Below are 24,265 nucleotides of genomic sequence, written 5' to 3'. Positions count from 1 at the left end.
AATGCAATGAGCTTCACATTAGAAAAGCAGAGGACTCGTTTGAATTTCACTGTTAAAGCAGAGAAACAAACAACAAAATGATTTGGAAAAGTTTTATTTGCCATCTATTGAAGGTCTGAAGCAGTCATTATGTAAATCTGACTCCTTAAAATTAACCTTTTTAAGATAGGTTAAACTGGTTTGTTATATTCTTAGATCTTCATGGAGTTCCTATTTATGGTTCCAATTCACTTCTAGACACCAAGGACAAACTACCTTACCTCGTGCTTGTGTGTATATATATATTTCATGATGAGCTTAACAAATATATATTGAAAGGAAGAAAAAAAAAAACAGAAATAGAGTTTGTAATAGGCAATATAGTTTACCGAATGCCCTTTCAATGAAATACTCAAGTCCTCAAGGCTTATCTAATCTTATGGGGAGTGTGACTGTCACGGGCTAGCCTATTATAAACATTTATAGAAATACAAGCTAATTTTTAGAAAAATGATAGCAATGCAAATATCCCTGTTCCATAGATATGCAATTTGATTTTGGCTATCTAAATGCAATAGATCCTTGTTCCTTGGAAATACCATATTTTCTAAATAATTTTAATATTAGTTTACTATATATAAATTCTTTTTTTTGATTTTTCCTTTATGACAGTTATAACATCTTACTGGCTCCCTCAATCAATGAGATAAATAAGTTCTTGAACACATTAGTTTGAGTTCAGCAGAAAAGTAAATATTTGGCCTGAGTTTGTGACCCAGTGGTAGAACTCTTCCCTGGTATGCACAAGGCCCTGGGTTCAATCCCCAACACTGCAACAAAATAAAATGAAAAACTTTCTCACACACATGATAGGCAAGCACTCTACCATTGAACTATATTTCTAGCCTGACTTTACCTTCATATTAAGTGTTTAATATTTTTAGGTTGTATTTACAAGTAAGAATAAAGATTGATATAAAACTGGTATACAATATATTACAAAAAGATTTTCAACGTACACTGGGTGAATTTAAAAATTGTTATGTCATTTTATTTTAGTTGAGTTTCTTGCTTACATATAATTGTGTACTGGCATTAAAGAAACTTCATTTCTCTGTAATATAAATTATATCTAAAAATAGTAATTAATTTATATGTGTGTCTTTGTTGGAAAACCCATCTTTTTCAATTAAAGTAACTGAAAACATATTTGGTATAAATTATACTATCATATTGCAATTTATTTTAATTCACAGGGGATTACATACTTATTTAAATTAAAATATTTCTTAAATTCTAGTTTGTTGTTTCTTCATTATTGATATTTTAGTATATATACTACCAACTAAATTATATGTTTGAAAAATAAAAAAAATTCACTTTACTTCATAGTACTAAGAGAAGTCTGATTGTTCCTTTTACATTCCCAAGTCCACTAAAACACCATTAAAACAACATAATTATTATAAACCCAGACAGAGTAATAAGAGCACCGAAATAATTTTAAAATTAAAATGTTCTATTCTGTTGAAAGAACAAATCCAAAATATTTAAAAATCTAAAGTAAGTATGTTGTTGTCTGGCCAAAGTTCATTTATTTTTAAATGTGGGGATGAAAGCAACCTTTGACAGATCTGAAACACTTTCCTCAATCATGTTCTCTTGATATAATTTGTGCTAAAGTTTTTTGTCACAATTACCTAAATAACTGACTGAATTACAAAATATTCTTTACCAAAAGACAAACATTCAAATGTGTGATTCAGTTATATATAGCCTATTCTATATTTTTGTTGTCTTGATTGCTTGACAATTTAAACTTTCTCATATTCCACACAGAAACTAACATGTAAATACGTCAATTTCATTTAAAATACCTTTATTTTATAAGCTTATTATTTACTTTCCCTCTTTCATAGAAATTCTCTTTTTAATTTTTTTTGTTTAATTAGTTACACACTGACCTTGATATATCATACATTTGAATCATATAGGATATAATTTATCATTTTTCTTAGTGTACAGATTGCAGAATCATATTGGTCATGCAGTCACATATATACACACAGTAATAATAATGTCTGTTTCATTGTACTATTCTACAAGGGACCCTCAAGTTTCCATGTCCTCTGCCTTTACCCAGTTGAATTATTAATTGTGACCACTAGATGTCACCACTCTCTTTGAAAGAGCAACTAGCTAGAGGATAAAAGGAGAAACATACTGATAAATACATAATTTATTAAATCTAAAGTCAACACTTTCTGTGAGGAATCATTTAGATGCATTAAAATTTAATTAATAATGCATTTACTGCTTAAAGATGATTATACACCTCACACATGAGGATCAAGCTTTGATAAACATTTTCCTTGTCAAAGAGTTTTATGTTAGGATTTCTGAATGACTTCCCTTCAAATATTTAAGGAAAGGAAGATTTATAGAGCTACCACTGTGTTGTTTCTCCTAATGACAATATTAAAATCAACAATCTCATGTTCATTTCCTAAAAAGTACATGGAAAGTACTGAACAGTTTACTTTATATCCTTATTGCCCTTAAAGTTTACTAACATTAGAACACATTTTTAATTGCTATAATATTATTTGTTAAATATAATTATGAAAGCACCCATCATACACTGACTTAAAAACATTAAGACATTGTAAAATATATGTATTTATTTATTCATCTGTTTATATAACACATATTTATTGAGACTAACAATGAAAAGTACTGTATCAGATACTTAAGCTACATCCATGAATAAAGTAAAAGCAGACAAATTCCCCAGCATTGGTAGAACATCATGCTAGTAGACATGTAAAAAAAATTATCACTAACAATAAACAAGGCACTGACTGAAAACAAGTGGCTTATTTCTAAAATCAAATATTTTGACTCCATCAGAAGCTTTAGGGAATTATAGGTTACTTTTAATACCTCTGGAACTCCAAATCAACCAATATTCTCCATAGTGGAAGTAACCTTTTTTAAAACTTAGCCTATAAAACCATTCAGATGAATAACTTGGTGTATTAGCATGCTACAGTTACCAGTTCCAGATTGTGTGGTGTACTTTCACTCCTACAATTTTATCTCATTTTTCTGAGCCTTCAACAATCCAAAAGTATTTAAGAAAGAAACTAGATCGAACAGAAATAGTAGGAAGGCAAAGAGAGCAGAATCATGAATGTTTAGTCAGATCTGCTTCCCTGAAGCAGCTGTTAGCACACTACAGAGGTTTGCTAATTTTACATCTGCTGCTCACATTTTAGAAACCTCTTTTACATAGAAAGCCTTACCCCCTGCAGCATCAAAATTGTCATCCCTCTTCTCTATTGTGTCCTTGAGGGACACAAAGTTGATCAATGTATTTGTTGAGAATTTCACGCTTACGAAATGTGAGAAAAATAAACAGAAATAAAAAAGGCACAGGTCATGATACCCTGTTTTTGTGCAGCACTATCCTAAATTTAAGACTTAAACTCAGAAATGAGTTTTATATATATATATATATATATATATATATATATATATATATATATATATATATATATATCTCATATATTAAAAACTCATATGTTTACTTATTTTATTCTCAGAGAAGTAGGTTTCTTTCTTTCTTTTTTCTTTATTCATATTTAAGCTTGTTTCTTTCTTTTAGAAAAATTTGTCTTACATCTGTTCTTTTGCTACTGATAGACTCTCTTTTTTCCAACCCCAATCGTGGGGTTAGAATGGAGTGTGAGAGATCATTACCATGTCATCCACTAAGTGTTTTTTGAGTTAAAGGAGCTACTCTGAGGCACAGACAGGTTTACTTGGGTTATTTCCAATCACCAAATGAAAAAAAAAAAGCCCGTTCTTTCTTTTTTTCTGTGCCTCAGTGATGCCACCGCATTTTTCCATTTTAGATATGACTGGGGAAGGGAAGAAATGCCACTATGAATTTTCCTCCAAACCAAATCAAATAATGTCCTGTCAATTTTTGTCTTCTACTGACTTCAGAATGCACAACATCCATGTGAGATACACGTGGGCCATCAAAGAAACACATGGAAGGCCACTCCAAACCCTTTGCTGTGTAAAAGTGCTAGCTTTCCTTCCTTTGTCATCTGCTAATTTTAGCATGTCCATTTTTCTGCATTGCTCACACTGACTGAATGTCCAAATCTCAAATTGTAACTAGAAATGAAGGAGAAAAATACATATTTTAATGCAATGTGCATGTGCCAGATTGTTGGTAGCAATCTTGAACGTGACAGCTCCCTAACATTGGCATAATGAAGTTGATAAAATAGAGAGAAAAGTCTCTATGATTTTGTCTCTCTGAGTAACTAATGATTTATCACCTTCACCTTCAATACCAATTATTATAGTTCTGAAATGGCTTATGGAAGCTCCAATGCAAATATTTTTAGAAAACTGAGACCTATTTATAAATGTTTATTTGTACATGTCACTTTTATTCAAAAGAAAATATTCATAGATTATCATAGAATTTCAGAGTCTAGGCTCTGTACCAGGCATCCAAGAACCAATTATTGATGACTTTTAGGAAAGATGAAAAATCTGATTAACATGTTTTTTAAGTGAACATTACTTCTTAAAGTCTGCAATTATATTTTCTTTTCTGGAAATGCTAAATGATGGGTCAACAAAATCTATATCTGCATACCAAGAAGGCTGTTGAACATGAAGATGAATATGCTTATCTCTAAACTTTCTCAGAATACATAGTGGAGAATTTTGTAATAATGAGTGAGTTTAACTTTTTCTGGGAAGAAACACTCTACCCAGGTAAAAGCAGAAGATAAGAGGTTGTTATGCAACATAGTTCAAGTTGAGAGATCTCACTTACAAAGTCAATGCAAACTTATGTGAATAGACACATTGCTTTACTAGAAAAAAATAAATATTTAGATGCTGTTGCTATATCCTTTCTTTGGATGACTAAAAAAAACCTACCTATACACCACCCTATTACTTCTTTTCTCTTTCAAATCGATTTATATTCTTTCAAAGAGCACAAAGGAAAGGAAAAAAATTGTTTAGAATCCTCTGTAAAAATAACAATCTAAGTCTAAACATTAATAATCCCTCCAAAATCTTGTGTATATCATATTCTTCCCTATATGTTAAATAGGCTATAGTAAAAAAGGCATTAAAACAGAAATACACACACACATACACATACACACACACACACACACACACACACACACACACACACATTACTTGACAGGTTAATGCAAACAAAACATTTAAGCAAAGATTGAATTTTGTAATTTCAACATTGTTTTTTAATATTTTTTCTTATTGTTTTAATGCAATAAATTCCATACTAAAGGTGAGAAATTTTAAGGCACAATATTATAACACATTTTGATCACAGTGAAGTGACAAAATCTTGTCAAATATGTTGAAAACTACAGCTAAATTATGATAGGTGTATTGAAGAATTGTGAGATTTGAAGGGACATTCTGAGCACTGTAATTCAAATTCCACCCATTGCAAGAATCTTTTAAGGTTTTCAAGAAGCATTTTCAGTGTCTACATGAATACTTGAACAGGTGAGACTCTCTTTTGAACTTTTTTCAGTGTTAGGTATTATTAGTTACATTAAACTGAGATTCCCCACCCCCTAACAACTTTCAACCCTACTCCCACCCAGTTGCAGCCAGCAGCATCCTCAAAGTCCTGCCAGTAGCTCTAGTTTTGTCTCTCAGAACAAAACTACAGGGCATGAGCTTCCTCCCAACTCCTCAGTGCCCAAAGACAACTGTTCTCTTTCTGTGTGCTGCTGTCCTTTGTGAGCTAGATTGTGTTTGCTTTCTTTAGTGAATCCACAGATGCAGCTGCCATTCCAGCATATCCATGCCTGAAAAGCTTTTGTTTGTTAAAAGTTGTTAATTCCATTGCCATCCTACTTAATAACTTTGAGCAGCTCTTAAAAGAGAGAACTTGTAAGTCCTATAAATATTTTGGTGGAATGTTTGGGCATTACAATGTTCCTTGTTTTCTCTGAATGTATTTCTCACAGTGTTGGGTAATATTTTAGATGACTTTGTGTCATAGTTGCTTTTATTGTTGTTTGATCATGATTGACAGGAATGCATCTAAGTTTCCACATTATGAGAGTGAAAAACCTATGGCTAAATGTTGGAATCTGAAGGTGCATTGCTGATGGGAAGATAACATAGATTTACACTGTCTGCATACTGAAGTCAAGGGCTACGGATTTTAAGAGAAGATTCAGTTGACTATCTTCTTCCTTTCAGTACTAATCTAATTTTTCTGCTTAAAAGAGTGAACATTCAGACTGTAGTAATGCCAGTCATTCTGTAGGTGAGGAAAACTTTGAAAAAGGAAAACCCTAAGTTAAGATTATAGCTACCAAATGCTTTTCTTCAATGAAGTGTGAAAGACACAATAAGGTAGTGAGAATGAGTGGGAGTGAGGATGATGGGCTGAACTGTCAGTACCTCATTTACTGCCAGCAGTACTGTCTAGGCTCCAGAAAGCCTCAAAACAAACTTGTAGGCAGCTTGATTGTAGAGCACTTACCTGCAAGGCCTCAGGTTCAATCCCCAGCTCAGCAAAGGAAAAACACCAGTTGGCAGGAATGACTTTGATCTTTTATTTCCACCATTGTCATTAATCCCTATCCTATTTTTGCATGTGTGGTTATTTCAGAAAGTTGAAGGACAGCTTCATGGATGTCAATTGGCTGCTTGACAGTGTAAGGATTTCATAACTTTTCCTCATATGTCTTTAGTTTGAAACCAGTGTGAACATTTTGCTTTGAATACTTATTAAACAGAATTAGTCAAAGGCATCCCCCTTTTATGTAGAATATCTGTTTTCAGAGTTTTACATTGACAAAAGAAATAACTATATTATTTAGAAACTCATCATCACAGAGACTGAAGCCTTTTCCTTGTTGAGATAATTGATTAGATCAATAATGTACAATAATCCAGGCCAATGTATTTCTTTCACAGGAATACAACCAGCTTAAATTAATCAGGAATTCAGCACCTTTTGCCCTGTATGACAAAACTGAAAATAAAGAACAAATATATAAAACAAGATTTTTAAAAATAAATGAGAAGAAAGAAAGGTTATAACACGACTGCAGAAGCAAAGATTGGAGAAGCACATACTGAATGTTTTTAAGTCCAACTCCACACTGCACTAATACATGCAGAATCTTTCTGCAAATCAAAATGTGTTTTGTAGTTGTTTCCCTTATGAAAAAATTGAAGACAGTTTTTAAAAATCATATACACAAGATTAGCTCTAAAGTAATCTGCTTTGCAAGTTCTCTCTAAATTATTGTATTACTGAAACCTTTGACTAAACAGAACAATCATCATTTTAGTGAAAAAACAAAAAATAAGATAAAATTCTAATTACAGTTGACAATAATATATTGATATGATGTGACTTGTTCTTATCCCATGATTCAATGTACTCAGACTATTAATCTTTTTTCATCAAAACAAAAGTATTTTTTTCAAAGCCAAAAAAAAACTTTTGGATCAAAATATTTTAATAGAGGCTACTGCCAACACATAAAGGAAAACTATCAGTTATAATAAATATTTCCAAATGTTTACTCTCTGTAACAAACTTGGTTCTTTTTTATTTAACATTCTATGTTCATATTTTTATGTTCTTTCAGCTAATTTAGATATAAGAACTGTTTCATAAGTTCAATTGTAATACTTTTAATATCATTGGACATTGTTCCCTCAAATTCAATATTTAATTAACAAGAGTGAATCTGTGCCTCCCCTTTGTGCCCCACAACTGGCAGCAGCAGACCAGAAGATGAGTGTAGGACACTTGAAAGCTTACTGTTATATCCTACTGACTTTATATTTCATTTCCTTGGAAGTGAATTATGACTCCAATAATATGCTTTTGGTAAAAAAAATGATTTCAGGCATCTTGTGGGGGAGGATCTGAAGAGGTTTTAAATTATATTTTGTCATGAAAATACACATCTTGTCATCTTTCTTTAGATGTTAGAATCTTTCATCTTGCTTGAAAGTTCAGATTGATCTGTAACCTTTTTTTGAAAAAAAAAATCATATGTCAGACACTTTGATGTGTTGTGCATATTTTTGCTCAGGAAGCTATAGGGCTTCTGGCAGACTATAACTGAGAAATGCAATTGAATTTTATACACTATCTGCTGACCTTGGGATGGTATTGGATGCCCTGTGAATCAGACTATCCTACTTTCAGCTTCTCTGGGCAATTCAATGACATATTGACTTGGCTTATGTTCTGCAGACGAAGTTTACACAAGCAAGATGAACTTCTTCATTTCCTAAACTCTGATGGATGTTCTGAGAAGAAACCTTGGCTCGTTGACTAGAACCAATGAATATTTTAATTTCCAAAGACTGTCATGCTCTTTTGGTCTCTCCCTTTCTCAACTTACCCTGTGCAAAAGTATCTTGTAATCAATGTCATTTCAACAACTAATTTAACCAGCATTTACAAGTGTACCAGCTTTATTGGATAAATACTGGGTTGAATAAAACTCTTGAGGGCAGGACTATAGAGACAACATTTTGCGAATCCCCGAAATTAAATGATTTCTGTGATGTCTTAAGGCAAAATCTTATGACTTTTGTTTCATCCATTTTGGAAGAAAAAAAATGGTTTTCTTGAAGGATGTCCTTGACTGAGAAAAAATGATAGCAAGTACTGTAGAATGTAGGAGATGGCCTCAAGAGAAATCCCAAGGGAACAGTTGAAGGTTTGAGGAAGAAGTGTAAGATACGGGGAAGATTGTAGGCTTGAAACTGACTCAGTGAATGAGTGCCGTAGTCTGGCTGCAGCAAAATAACAAGGGAGTGACGAACAACTTGGGTACATTGATACAGCAGGAATGGGAGCCATTTATTGTAGGACAACAGAGGTATTTATACATTCCACACAGCTTTCTAATTAACATAAACTAGATACAGCAGTCAACCAATAAGAAATCTCCACACTTAATGGCTCGCTCGAGTTACTTCACAAACCACTCCCTCTGGAAAAATGCCAGATGCCATCCAGACTTGTTTACAGACTCTAACAAATGAGGGAGGGCAATGTTATGGGGCAGCTGAGGAGAACATAAGGCCATGTGCAGACAACAGCATGGCTGCATATTTCTTCCAGCCACATTTCACCATCTAGTTTATAGGTAGGGAGTAAGGAGAGAAGAGGATGTTACCAGGGTTGGGCTATATTCAAGTGATTAAGAAGCAAGGAATATAAAACTGTTATAAAAATAATTACCCATAAAATTTAACATACATTAGGAAGGATGTAAAGCCATGGACTGGGGAGGTTAAAATGGAAAAATAATAGAATCAATCTATGATATTCCTATTTGTGTGAGAGAGTTTGTGTGTATATGTGTGTGTATTGTTAGAATAGTAGAATGGGGGTACCAAAAAGAAACAACAGAATATATTGTGGTTAGGTTTATTCAGTTACTTAAAATTCATAATATGAAGTCTACAGCTATTGGTGATGATGAAGAAGAGAATGATGATGAACAAGAACATATGTATGTACAACATGATCATGTATCATTTATGTTTTCTAAGGAATCTACGTACTACTTTCCAGATTGGCTGCACCAATTAGCAGTCTCACCAACAATTTATGAGTATGCCTTTTCCTCTCACATCTTTGCCAACTCGTATTGTTCTTTGTATTCTTCATAACTGCCATTCTGACTGGAGTGAGATAAAGTCTTAGAGTAGTTTTGATTTGTATTTCTCTAATTACTAGAGATGATAAACATTTTTAAAATATGTTTGTGGATTGATTGTATATCTTCTTCTGAGTAGTGTCTGCTAAGTTCGTTTGTCCATTTATTGGTTGGGTTGTTTGTTTTTTTGGTATTAATTTTTTTGTGTTCTTTATATGTCCTGGAGATGAGTGCTCTATCTGATGTGCATGTGGTAAAAATTTGCTCCCATATAATCAGCTCTCTCATCACCTCATTGATTTGTTTTGCTGAGAAAAAGGATTTTAGTTTGAATCCATTTCCTTTATTGATTCTTAATTTTATTTCTTTCACTTTAGGAGTCTTTTTAAGTAAGTAGGGGTCTAATCCAGCATAAAAAAGATTTGGGACTATGTTTACTTCTATTAGGGCATAGAATCTGGTTTAATTCCTAGGTCCTTGATCCATTTTGAGTTAGAGAGGAGGGGGCATGAGGATGGAAAAAAAGGTAGAATGAGATGGACATCATTACTCTACATACATGTATGATTGCATGAATGATGTGACCCTACTTTGTTTACAACCATGAAGTAAAAAAAAAATGTGCTCTATTTGTGTATAATGAGTCAAAGAAAATTCTTCTGTCATTATAACTGATTACAGCAAATGCATTTTAAAAAATTAAAAAAGAAAAAGAGAAGACATTGCAGAGGCTTCTACCCCCAAACAGAGAGGGTTTTCTTTAGAAACTATCCCACTGTTTCCACATAATTTCTTGACATTTAGAATGGTCAACCCCAGAGAAGATGGATGGGGATATATTGAGCTTAAAACAGGAAAAGAACATTATAACAAAGGGTTATAGCAGTTCAAATGTACTAGAAGGAAAGTCAGCGCAAATAGACAAGAAACAGGGGCATATTCCTTGTGGGTTTTTGAACAAGACAGGAAAAATATGAGAGCAAAAATCCAACCATTGATTGAATTGAGTATGCATTCCCAAAATACAGAATTTAATGACCTAAGAGAGACTTCAAGATATTGGGAAAACTTTCTACTACAATGTCCCTTGGAAGCTAGGAAACACAACTTGCTACTGCAATGACCACTTAAAAGTGAGAAACAAACAAACAAACAAACAAACAAACAAACAAAACCAGCCAGAAACAAGTGAGGGGAGAATATCAGAATTGCCCTAGGAGAAAGAAGTAAAAAAAAGGTTTGAAAAATGGGCTCTCTGGAATGGACTTATTATATAAGGTAAGAAGATTCCTCTAAGTTTTATGCTTGGTGGGAGAGATTGGTGAGTCACTATTCATTAAGATCATGAAGTAAGGATCATTGGTATCACCAGGGTCTCCTTTGTAGACAATGAATAATGTAAGAGAGACAGCAACACAGCTGGATGAGGGTGCCCAAAATGACAGAAGTCAGGCATTAATTATTGTTATGACTGGTCAATCAAAGAGGTCTAACCAACAAAGATTTGTAAAGATGTTTAATAGATTATAGGCTTCCTAGGGACAAAACAGAAAGATAGTTGGGAAGTATGCTATTTAGTTTTCCCCAAGTGGCATGCTGGTCACTGTGAGCATTACGCATGCAACATTCAGAGCTTAACATCTATCTGTGTCAAACAGGTTGAATTTTCACAGGCACAATAACTACCCCAGTCTTGATACTGGGGAGTTCATACTATGAGCTTATGTTTATCTTAGATATCATGGGTGCTTTAGTTCATGTGTTAGTAATGTCATTTTGCCATATAGAGTTAGGAAAATGCAATTAAAAATTAATGAACTCATAGTAATGTTTTGAATGTATATCTAATATTAGAGCATTATTACAAAATTTTCACAATTTTTATTTGAGTTCTGTATTGTCCTAACACTGAAATCTAATGTTAGAATAGTTACTTGTCTGTTATAGCTATATCTACTTATTCATATATATCTAATATATATATATATATATATATATATATATGCTTATATCTACTTCCTCACATTCATACACACATACACCATATATATATATATATATATATATATATATATATATATATATATATATACACACATATTTTCTCAAACACACACACACACACACACACACACACACACACACATATATATATATATATATATATATATATATATATATATATATAATGTCAAAGTAATGATAACAATGTTTCTTTGGACAATAAGATAGCAGAATAAAATTTGAAATATATATGTAGGCATATTTGACTATAAAATATATTCAGCTAAGAATTAACTAAAAATAAAGTCTTTTAAAGACTCTTGGAGTAATTCCTTATCTAATTTGACTGTGTAAACAACTTGATAAAAATTATATTCATTCATTTTATCTTCCTTTTAGTTTTTAGGTATTATCTTGTTTTTGTTTATTTTTGTTATTTTGTTTATTTATTCCTGAGTGGATTCATAAACTGCATTATTACCACTGTGTTCTATTACCCCAAACTGTTCAAATCTGTTGACTTTTTAAAATTGTCTTATTGAATTGTAATCAAGCATTTTAGAAAAATACACGTTCCTGTATATTTTCCACAGGTTCATTTATAAATAATTTGAAAAAAGAAATTTAACACTATAGAAGAACAGAATCTCTTAATAAACACTCAGGCTACAAAATAAAATATTATGATTAGCCACTTCCTGCTTCTCCCAAACTTCTGTCTAATGCCTAAAGTTTAACACTATAATTTTTGGGTGGTTTTATTTAGAGACAGGGTCTCACTGAATTGCTAGTGCCTCAAAGGTCCTGAAGCTGGCTTTGAACTCACAGTCCTCCTGCCTCAGCCTTCAGAACTGCTGAGATTACAAGCATGCACCACCACACCTGGCTACCACTATCTTTGCTTCTTTGAATACTATATAACAATATTATTTTCATCTATTTTTATGTTATGTTGTTCAATAAGAATTTTCAACATGGTAATATTCCTCATATTGACCTAAGCCATTTTTAATTTTCTTTGCTGTGTAGTGCTGTATTTTATAAATATATCATTAGTCTTGAATTCATTCTATTGTTGAAGCACATTGAGTTTTTCAAGGAGAGTACTTCAAATTTGGTAGATAAATGTCCAATTATCAAATACTGTATGCCAATTTACACTGCCTCAAAACCTTATAAGAGTTCTTTTTCCTTCACAATACTTGTTATTGATGGTCTTTTTCAATTTTAGTCTGTCTGCTTCACTTGTAGTGTTATACAACTGAAGTTTTAAATTGACATTGATGACTAATGTAATTGAGATATTTTATGACATTGTACATCCTCTCTTTTGAAGTGCCTGTTCAAACCTATTCTGTATTGCATTTTGTACCATTTACTAATTAATATAAATGTGATTACAAAATCTTATAGATAGGACACTTTTGTGGCTTAGATGTGCTACATTTGCCATCTCTGATCCATGGTAGAACCAAAGAGTACAGAAGTCCAGAAAGACTGCACTGGCCATTTGACTTTTTAGGAAGAACATTGAAAATAGGAATCACTTGTCAAAGAATACTGCTGAGCGGTTTGGATTAGATTAAGAGAAAATAAGGAATGAAGAAAATCAGCCAGGCAAGAAGGGAGAAGGAAAGAACAAGGGAGACAGGCAGTCAATCTTTTTATCAACACATATACAGAAACTGTATCCTGGCATAACAGTTAAAATAATAATTCTTAAAAAAATAAAATGGAATACAACCAGCCTGTCATTGAAGTAGCAATAGTTTCCTTAAAACAAAAACAAAAACAAAAAACCGCTTTCATAAAGGAAAAGATTGCTAGAAGTGGCTATATTAAAATTAAGAGTGTTTCTTATATTAAAAGAATAAAGAGCCATAACTTCTTAAGATTAATATTCCTATAAACACATTTTATTTTTATTCATAAAGTATATCTTTATTTTCTAAAATATGCTACTTAAGTTTAATAGTTTTTCCCTATTATTCATTGTTCTTTTCTCATTTATTTCAACAAATAAAATAGACATTTTATTTTATTTTACATTTCTACATTATTTTATGTGTTGGGGCAAAGATTGAATTATTTCTTTAAAGACAATTAAATAAGATCAATAGACTATGATAGCTGTAATTGTCATTCATAACCACATTCAAGCAAAAAAATATTATCTTTCTGTGCCTAGATTATGGGAAATATTTCTACAAGAAATATGTTAATTTTCTTTAGGCTGCCAAGATTTTGATTTTTTTTTTGCTTATAACTTTCAATTTGATTCTTGCCCTCTACTTTGGAAAAATACATTTGAATTTCATACTCTTATGCTACAGAGCTTGGGAGTTCTTTTCTTCCTGGGAGATTCCCCCAACCAAAGCAATGTTGCACTTTAAACACTATTAGTCTTCTAGGACTGTCCTCACAAAATGCCATGTACAGGCATGTATCTTATTATTTTGGAGGCTAAAAGTCTATATCAAGGTATGTATAGGGTTACTTTCTTCTGAGTACTTCCAACTTGGCTCGTAGATAGCCATTTTCATGTTTTCATGACATTTTTCTGTTCTATATGTGTATTTCTAAATTTGCTTTTCTTATGAGAACACCAGTAATATTGCATGAAAATGCACTCTGATGTCTTCATTTTGTTTAATTACCTCTTTAATGACTAAATCTTCAAATATAGTCACACTACAGGATATTAGGAGACTGAGACTTTGGTGTGTAAGTTTTGGAGGAAATAACTCAGCTTGTAAAAGATAGAATGTTTTATTAATTTAAACATAACTTTTATTGTCACACATATGTAGGAGTTCTGATTACTTGTAACTCCCTCACATAAACCCACTAGCTCATCTCCATTTGTCACAAATTAAAATAATAGCCTTAAATTTTAAGGTATATATTTCTATGTGACAAATAGGAACTACTTAAAACTTAAGATTTTTTTTTTAAGTTCACATGACTTTTCATTTTACTTCTCTTTGGAAATTTTTATTCTTTGTCTAAGAATTCTGTACTCTATTTCTTTTTTTCTTTCTGTACTCTATTTCTTTTAACAGTGGAATGCATTACAATTTTTATTACACATATAGAGCATAATTTTTCATATCTCTGGTTGTATACAAAGTATATTCACACCAATTTGTGTTTTCATACATGTACTTTAGATAATAATGCTTTGATAAGCATGCACACAAACACAATTTGTATCCATGAAGCATGTTAATACAGTCAAAAGAGAACTTTATAATTATATATATGTAGGTAATTCACCTTTTCAGATGTATTAAAATATTATTTTATGCTTGGAGTCCAGGCCAGAACCCCATGCAACCTGCCTCCCCTAGAGTCAGGAACTGAGGAACACCGCGCCTGGTGTGGAGAAGATCACCACACTGCAGTTCCCCATCCACAAAGTGTGGCTGAATACAGACCACTTCCATCTTGGGACACTGCAGTCACTGCCATAGTCCATGTGGTACTCTCCAATGTGGGACAATGGACAGGGCCATGTGGCAGCTGCCTGTTGCTGTACTGTACACCAATGTGTGCCATCACTGAAGAGGTTTTCTAACACCACTGCAGAGCCCATTCTCCCAACCTCATCTCTCAAAGCAGTTGCATTCATCTTGGGACACCTCCACTGCCATCTTGGGTTACCTCCCTTGCCATCTCCACCACCTTCAATAGGGGCAGATTACACCTTGGAATATGGACTGAGGCTTGGAAGACCAATAGAAAGATATCTACAGACTTGATGCTACATACCACTACCAACTATGGATGTGGCTACAGCCATATATAGACAACAATGAGGACCTGGAAGATTATCACCCAAGTCCCTGTGGGCCAGTAGCACCAGAGGTATGCCTACTAGTTGTGCTTACAGTCACTATCCTGTTGAAGAAGCAACAGGGAGCCTTGCATGGGATCATCTCCCTTTTTCCTCTTTTTCCTCACCACTACAAACTGTAACATCTTTTGCAAACCTACTGGATATAAGGAAGAAGACAATTTATATCTGATACAACATATCAAAAATCCCTGCAATACTATGAAGACAGTGCTAAGAGGAAAGTATATTGGGTTGAGCTCATTCAATAAAAGAAGAAAAAGTCAACAAATAACCTGACTTACATCTCAAAGCCCTGGGGGGGGGAGAGCAAATCAACACCAAAAGCAGTAAAAGACAAGAAATTATTAGAAAATATTTTGAAATTTGATAGTTCAATAAAATAGAAAACCTCAAAGACACTCACAAATTTATCAAGGTATACAACCTAACCAAATTGAACCAGGAAGATATACACAATTTCAACGGATCAATTTTAAACACTAGTAGAACAGGCCATAAGAAGCCTATCAAATAAGAAAAGCCCAGGACTAGACAAATTCACAGTCAAGTTCTACAAGACCTACAAAAAAGAATTAATACAAATACTCCTCAAATTATTTCATGAAATAGAAAAGGAGGAAACCCTTCCAAACTCATTCTATGAGGCCAGCATCATCCTCATTCCAAAACCAGTCAGAGAAACATCAAGGAAAGAAAATTTCACACCAATATCTCTGATGAACATAGATGCAAAAATTCTCAACAAAATTCTGGCAAATCACATACAAAAACACATTTAAAAAATTGTGCACCATGATCAACTGGGATTCATTTCAGGGATATAAGATTTGTTCAATTTACAGAAATAAATAAATGTGATTCATCATATTAACAGACTTAAAGGTAAGAATCATATGATTATATCAATTGATGCAGAGAAAGCATTTGACCAAATACAGCAACTTTCATGTTCAAAACACTAGAGAAACTAGGGATAGTAGGAATATACCTCAACATTGTAAAAGATATCTATGCAAAATCCAAGGCCAGCATCATTCTAAATGGAAAAAAAATAATGGAAGCTTCCCCTCTAAGAACTGGAACAAGACAGGGATGCCCTCTTTCACTACTTCTATTCAACATAGTTCTAGCTATGAACCTCTAGCTAGAGCAATTAGAAAGATGAAAAAAATGAAAGGGATACAAATAGGAAAAGTACTCAGATTATCAGTATTTGCTGATGACATGATTTTATACTTATAGGATCCAAAAAATTCCACCATAAAATGTCTAGAATTAATAAATGAATTCAGCAAAGTAGCAGGATACAATATCAAATGCATTTCTATATATACACATCAGTGATGAATCCTCTGAAAGACAAATTAGGAAAACTACTCCATTCACAACAGCCTCAAAAAAAAATCTTGGGGAATAAATTTAACAAAACAGGTGAAAGACCTTTAAAATGAAAACTACAGAACACTAAAGAAAGAAATTGAAGAAAACCTTAGAAGATGGGAAGATCTCCCGTGCTCCTAGATAAGCAGTACTAATATTGTTAAAATGGCCATAGTACACAAAGTGCTATTCAGATTCAATGTGATTCCAATTAAAATCCCTATGTCATTCCTTATAGGTATAGAAAAAGTAACCATGAAATTTATGTGAAAAAATAAGAGACCCAGAATAGTTAAAACAATCCTTAGCAAGAAGAGTGAAGCAGGAACATCATAATTACCATATAGTTTATAATTAAACTATATCACAAAGCTATAGTTACAAAAATGTCACGGTATTGGCACCAAAATAAAAAGGAAGCCCAGGACACAGAGCCTAACCCACAAATATACAAATATATTAGATAAAGGTGCCAAAAGCATGCACTGGAGAAAGGATAGCATCTTCAACAAATGGTGCTGGGAAAACTGGAAATCCATATGTAACAAAATAAAATTGAATCCCCATCTCTCATCATGCACAAAAGTTAACTCAAAATGAATCAAGGATCTAGGGATTAAACCAGAGACTCTGTGTCTAATAGAAGAAAAAGTAGGCCTTAATCTCCATCACATGGGGCTAGGCCCCAACTTCCTTAATAAGACACCTATAAGACAAGAATTAAAACCAAGAATCAACAAATAGGATGGATTCAAACTAAAAAGTTTTTTTCTCAGCAAAAGAAATAATATGTGAGGTGAATAGGGAGCCTACAACCTGGGAACAGATTTTCACAACTCACACATCAGATAGAGCTCTAATCTCTAGGACATATAAAGAGCTCAACAAGATAAGCACCAAACCCCCCCCCCCCCAATAATGCAATCAATAAATGGGCCAAGGTCCTGAACAGACACTTCTCAGTAGAGGATATACAATCAATCAACAATATTTGAAAAATACTCATCATCTCTAGCAATCAGAGAAATGCAAATTAACACTACTCTAAGATACCATCCCACTCTAGTAAGAGTGGCAGCCATTATGAATACAAACAACAACAAGTGCTGGCAACGATGCGGGGGAAAAAGGTACACTCATACACTGTTGGTGGAACTGCAAATCGCTGCAGTCAATTTGGAAAGCATTATGGAGATTCCTTGGAAAACTGGGAATGGAACCACCATTTGACCTAGCTATTCCTTTTCTCAGACTATACCCAAAGGACCTAAAAACAGCATATTATAGGGACACAGCCACATCAATGTTTATAGCAGCACAATTCACAGTAGCTAAACTGTGGAGCCAAACTAGATGTCCTTCAGTGGGTGAATGGATAAAAAAAATGTGGCATTTATACACAATGGAATATTACTCAGCAATAAGATCATGGCATTTGCAGGGAAATGGATCGCATGAGAGAAGATTATGCTAAGTGAAGTTAACCAATCCCCCCAAAATAAATGCAAATGTCTTCTCTGCTATGAGGGGGGGTGACTCAAAATGGATTTGGGAAAAAGAGCAAGGGAGGAAGATTACCTCTAGATAGGTAATAGGGGTGGGAGGAAAAGGAAGGGAGAAGGGGTATAGCATGGATGGTGAAAGGAGACCCTCATCACTATACAAAATACATGTATGAAGATGAGAATTTGGTGTCAACATACTTTATATATAATCAGAGATATCATAAATTGTGATATAATGGTGTATTAAGAATTGTAATGCAAAAATAAATAAATAAATATTTAAAAAGAATAGAAAACAGAAACAAACCCACATGAATACAGTTATTTCATACTAGACTAACGCACCAAAACACACAAAGCCTTTTCAACAAATGTTGCTGGAAAACTGGAAATCCATGTGCAGCAAAATGAAATTAAGTCTCTATCTCTCAGCATACACAAAACTCAACTCTAAGTGTATCAAGGACCTGGGAATTAGACCAGAGACCCTGCACCTAAAAGAAGAAAAATTAAGCCCAAATCTTCAGTACGTCAAATTAGTCCCTGACATCATTAGTAAGACTTCTAAAGGACAAGAAATAAAATCAAGAGTTAATAAATTGATGGATTCAAACTACAAACCTCAGCAAGAGAAGCAATCAATGAGGTGAAGAGAGAGCTTGCATTTTGCAAGCAAATTTTTGCCACATGAGCATCAGATAGAACACTAATCTCTAGGATATATAAAGAACACAAAAAACTTAACACAAAAAGTGATTCAATCAGTAAATGGACTAAGGAGCTAACAGACTTCTCAGAAGAAGATATACAATCCATCAACAAATATATGAAAAAAAATGTTCAATATCCTTAGTAATTAGAGAAATGCAAATCAAAACTACTCAAAGATTTCGTTTCACTTCAATTGGAATGGCAGTTATAAAAAATACAAACAACAATACATGTTGGCAAGGATGTGAGAGAAAAGGTACACTCATACATTGTTAGTGAGACTGCAAATTAGTGCAGCTAATCTGGAAAATAGTATGGAGATTCCTTAGAATACTTCGAGTGGAACCACCAGTCAATCCAACTATCCCTCTCCTATAAACATCAGTGTTTATAGGAGCACAATTTACAATAGCCAATCTCTGGAACCAACCTAGATGTCCTTCAATAGATGAATGGATAAAGAAACTATAGTTTATATACACAATGGAATTTTACTCAACAATAAAAGAGAATAAAAACATGGCATTTTCAGGCAAATGGATGGAGTTAGAGAATATCATGCTAAACAAAATAAGCCAATCCCCCAAAACCAAAGGCCAGATGTATTCTCTAAGTTGATGCTTATCAATAATGGAGACAGGGGCATAAGATGAGTGAAGAAACTTTTAATGGGGCAAAGGGGAGGGTTGGAGAGTGCATGGGGATAGAAAATATTTGAAGTGAGGTGGTCATCATTACCATTGGTACATGTATGACTGCATGAATGGTGTGACTGTAATTTGGGTGCAACCAGAGAAATGAAGAATTCTAATCCATTTGTGAACAATGAATTAATGAGCATTCTACTGTTATGTATAACTGATTAAAATGAATAAATAAAGTTGCTTTACATTTATTAGAGTATATCATGTTACATATCAAAGATCAATTAATTCACTACAATATATATTTTATTTGCAGACTAATACATAAAAATCATAAACATTACTTTTGGTAATAATTTTGTATTTATTTTCTAAACTCTTAAAATTTTCAGTAGCAGATGTCGTGTGCAATTTGATGCAGATTTTTTTTTTAATTTAAAGTAAAATAGACCAAATATATATGTTTTTTCATATAACAGATAAATTACAAACAGGTCTATATTTATGTCAGCCTTTTTGATAGAACTTATTGAATGTCTACTATTTTAAACAAAGTTTATTACCATTTACATAAATAGGCAAAAGTAAGCTAGAGAAACAGGACTGACTAAGCAGAGCAGAGATGAAGTGCAAGATGATAATTATCAGTTCAAATAGAAGTTTTCTCTATTGGCAACAATGACTCCATTTACTGTTGGTATTTATTCTTAACTGAAAAAATAGTGATTAGGGCATCCAAATAACTGTCAATGGACTAGAAGTCTTACTATTCTATTTTTACAATCCTAAGGGTAACGAAATTCTGAGCAGAATATGCAGTGAAAAAAGAAAAGATCATGGAGCAGAGAAAACTGTGATGCCTAGCTGCTGGGGCTTTGTCTGCCTCTTGAAATTTGTTAGTCTCTTCTCTCCAACTGCATCATTCAGCAGAGAAGCCAGCGGTTTTCTGAGTTTGTTTAATGGTATTCTAAAATAATTCTTTTTCTAGGAATTCAACATGCCCCTGACAGCAAGAGGTAACCAAATACATTCAGTCAGCTAAGATTCAATTTTAGATCTTCATGGAACACTATGATATATTATTTTTTAAAAATCCTTTGTACTGGGCTGATATTCAGGCAGCAAGTGGAAGCTTTCCTATACCAGTTTTGAAAATATTGAAATACTTTCTTCCCTATGGGAAATAGTTACCTCCTCAGATTTCTGAGTCCACATATCCTATCTCTGACAGTAAGAGTTTTGAACCCTTTTTTTAATTTTTTCAGTAGCATTCCAGAGTTCAACAATCAACTCATTTATTTTTGGCACCATAAGATCCTCTTGGCCTGTACTCCAAAGTCCAGATGGATGTTTATACACTTTCAACTTTTACCCACTATGAGTTCCTCTTTTATGTGTGTGTATGTGTGTGTGTGTGTGTGTGTGTGTATGTACTGGGGTTGAAAATAGAAGTACTTAGGCATTGAAGTAGACACTCAGTTCTTTTTATTTTTAAATTTTGAAATAGGTTCTCACTAAATTGCTTAGGATCTCATTAAGCTGCTGATGTCCCTCAAATTTGAGATCCCCCTGCCTAGACCTCCTGAGTAGCTGGAATTACATGTGTTCACTGCCAAGCCTGGATATGAGTTCCTCTTATGAATGCCTATAGTGAGATATGTGCAATCCTGGCATAATTCAAATGTCTGTAATCACTATCTTGTAATCTCTAAGCTGTTACAACTTGCTTGGTGCAAAAAGAAGTTTTGTACCAAGATATTCTTCACCTTGGAAGAATATCAGTTGGTCACTACAGTTAGAAACACATTGTATTATAATTCACTAAGAGCTGAGATAGCTGCCTGTTTTTTTTTAAGTAGACAGAATTTTATATACAACAACACTTGGACTTTCCTGCTTTTATAGTGATGTGTGTCCCTTTCACTTATCAGTTTAGAGAACACATGAACTGAGGTCAAGTGAATCACAAATTTGAGCAATCTCCATCTGTTCTGTATATACCTATTTTAGGTCTGCTTTATTAGCTGGAACAAAGAAAACTACTTTCCATTTGTGTTTCATATTTCTGTGTATTTTGTGTTCCATATTTCTATGCCCTTAAAATTTTATATTTAGAAAACTTTCATTGATTTGAGAGTAAACAGTATTGATAGTATTTATGAATGGTTATTTAGTTGCTCAGCTATACAACATATTTTAAGTCTCCACATAAAGAAGCATGAATAAGCATAACTTGGATATTATTTGTAAATTTTAGGCCTTCTTCATCTACTTGAAAAATTCAGATTATCTGAGAAGAAAAGAACATAGAACTACATAATTACAATGTGCTTTAAATGAATAACTTAATGAAGCACAGGATATCTGTACCCATGATGGATGCTAAAAGTGGTATAACTCTAAAATATATCATTGACAACTCTAATAGATTTTGATTAATGATTTGAATTGAAGCTTTTCATTTTTTTTCTTCCAGTAGTATTATATATTTATTTTTAAAATGAATGTTATTTTAGGCATCTTTTTTTCCTGCATTGACTGAAATACCAAAGCAGAATAATTGTAGAGGATCAAAGTTTATTTGAGGGATCACAATTTCAGAGGTCTTAATCCATAAGGCAGTTCCATTCTGCAGGGCTCAAAGTGAGGAAGAACATAATGGTGGAAGTGTGTGGCAGTGGTAAGTAGCTCCTATGATGATGAGAAGAAGAGAGAGAGACTCCACTCACCAGATACAAAGTATGTAGCCCAGAGTCACATCCTTACACATCCTTAATGCCCATCTCCTCCAGCCACAGCCCACTTTCCTTGAGTCACCACTTGGTTAATCCCATCAGATTAATTTACTAATTGGATTAAGGCACTCACAACCCAGTCATTTCCCCTCTAAAGCCTCTTGCATTGTGTCAAATGTGAGCTTTTTGGGGGCACCCCACATTCAAACCATAACAAGTATCCAAATAAAAATTTACACACACACACACACACACACACACACACACACACACACACGACATATCTTTTTCTAAAGCCAAAGCTTAGATAACAGGAAAAAAAAATCTTCCTGATTAAGGATTAATGAGGAACACCCTATTGTTATAAGTCAGTGAGTCAGTCAAACTTTTGAGAATATTCACTAGTTTGAAGATGTTCTTGTATAAATCCTTTTTATGATTTATATATTTGTAACTCCTATGAAAGAAAGCAATAAAACTATAGCTATTGATGAAAAAGGGAAAAGTCTGTGAAGAATGTATATATCTAAGAAAAGAGTTGATGTCAACACTGAAAATATGTGATCCAAAGAGAATGTATTCCTGTCATGGTAGTCTTTTGTTTTTATATTAAGTTTCTCATCATAACACTGTGTTACTATGCTGCTACTTATAAATATACTATACACAAAATGTTTGAAGATCAATTCAATGGTTTGGTATAGGAAAGACTGGATACCTACAGAAATGTAATTAGATAAAGTGTGATTGGAACCTGATATCAACATGGTATACAATGAGCTTTTGGCTTGCTGATATACCTGTATTAAGTTTTGGAGGTATATATACATATGGGGACCAAAAACAAGATATCATTGATCCCAGAAAATGTTTATCATTCATTAAAAATTAATTGCAAAATTCTAGTGTACAAATATGGCTGATTCAACTGGGAAAATATAATGGGAGTTAAAGAAATGTTTTGTTATAGCCAAGAACCAAAAATTTGTAAAAGAGTAACTTCTATTTTTTTTTTCATCTACCTTTTTGTGTCACTTAATAACCTGAGTGTCAAGTGCACTTCCAATACTAATTTAATATGTATCTCCATATTTCAGGTAGAACTTGTCTAGATACATGTCCTGTCTTGTGTATTTGGGCAAAGAGCTACTAGTTTCAGCAATTACTGAGACTATGCTGAATAGATAAGCAATTGATGGTCCTAGAATATAGACAAAGAATATCAACCCTGTGGGATGACTTAGCAGGAGTAGGGAGTGGTGTTCTGCTGAGAGCCATGGCCCAGTCTGTATGGCCCCTGGCATTTGGCCAACAGTATTGATTGACAGGCGAGGCATTACTCTTCGCCTTGGCTGCTACTTTTGAGTTCTAGCTACTTTGGAGTTCTCGTGGGGATTCCCCGGGAGTTCCCATTGGTTGGAGAAGTGCAGGAGGACGGATTTCTGCAGGAGATATTTCCGGTGGCTGTTTCCTTGACAAGCTGTGTGGCATTTGGGAGGAGTTGCTGGTGGAGTTCAAAAATAAAGTTTGTTCCTGCTTCAGTGGCTCTGTGCCCAGCCAGACTGTGGCAGTGTTATACTGCCATATGCTAGAACAGTTTCTGATCAGTTGATTGGAATAGTGATTAAAACTAGAGACACAGGTTGAAGCCAGGTAGTTCAGAGTCATGCAGTATAGAATGTGCAATGAGATTTCAGCCTTCAAGTGATAAGAAATTTAC

The sequence above is a fragment of the Callospermophilus lateralis genome, unplaced genomic scaffold, assembly GCF_048772815.1.
Source record: "Callospermophilus lateralis isolate mCalLat2 unplaced genomic scaffold, mCalLat2.hap1 Scaffold_96, whole genome shotgun sequence".
In the NCBI taxonomy this organism is placed as follows: domain Eukaryota; kingdom Metazoa; phylum Chordata; class Mammalia; order Rodentia; family Sciuridae; genus Callospermophilus; species Callospermophilus lateralis.
The sequence above is the reverse complement of the archived record's forward strand: the minus strand, read 5'-3'. Positions refer to the sequence as shown.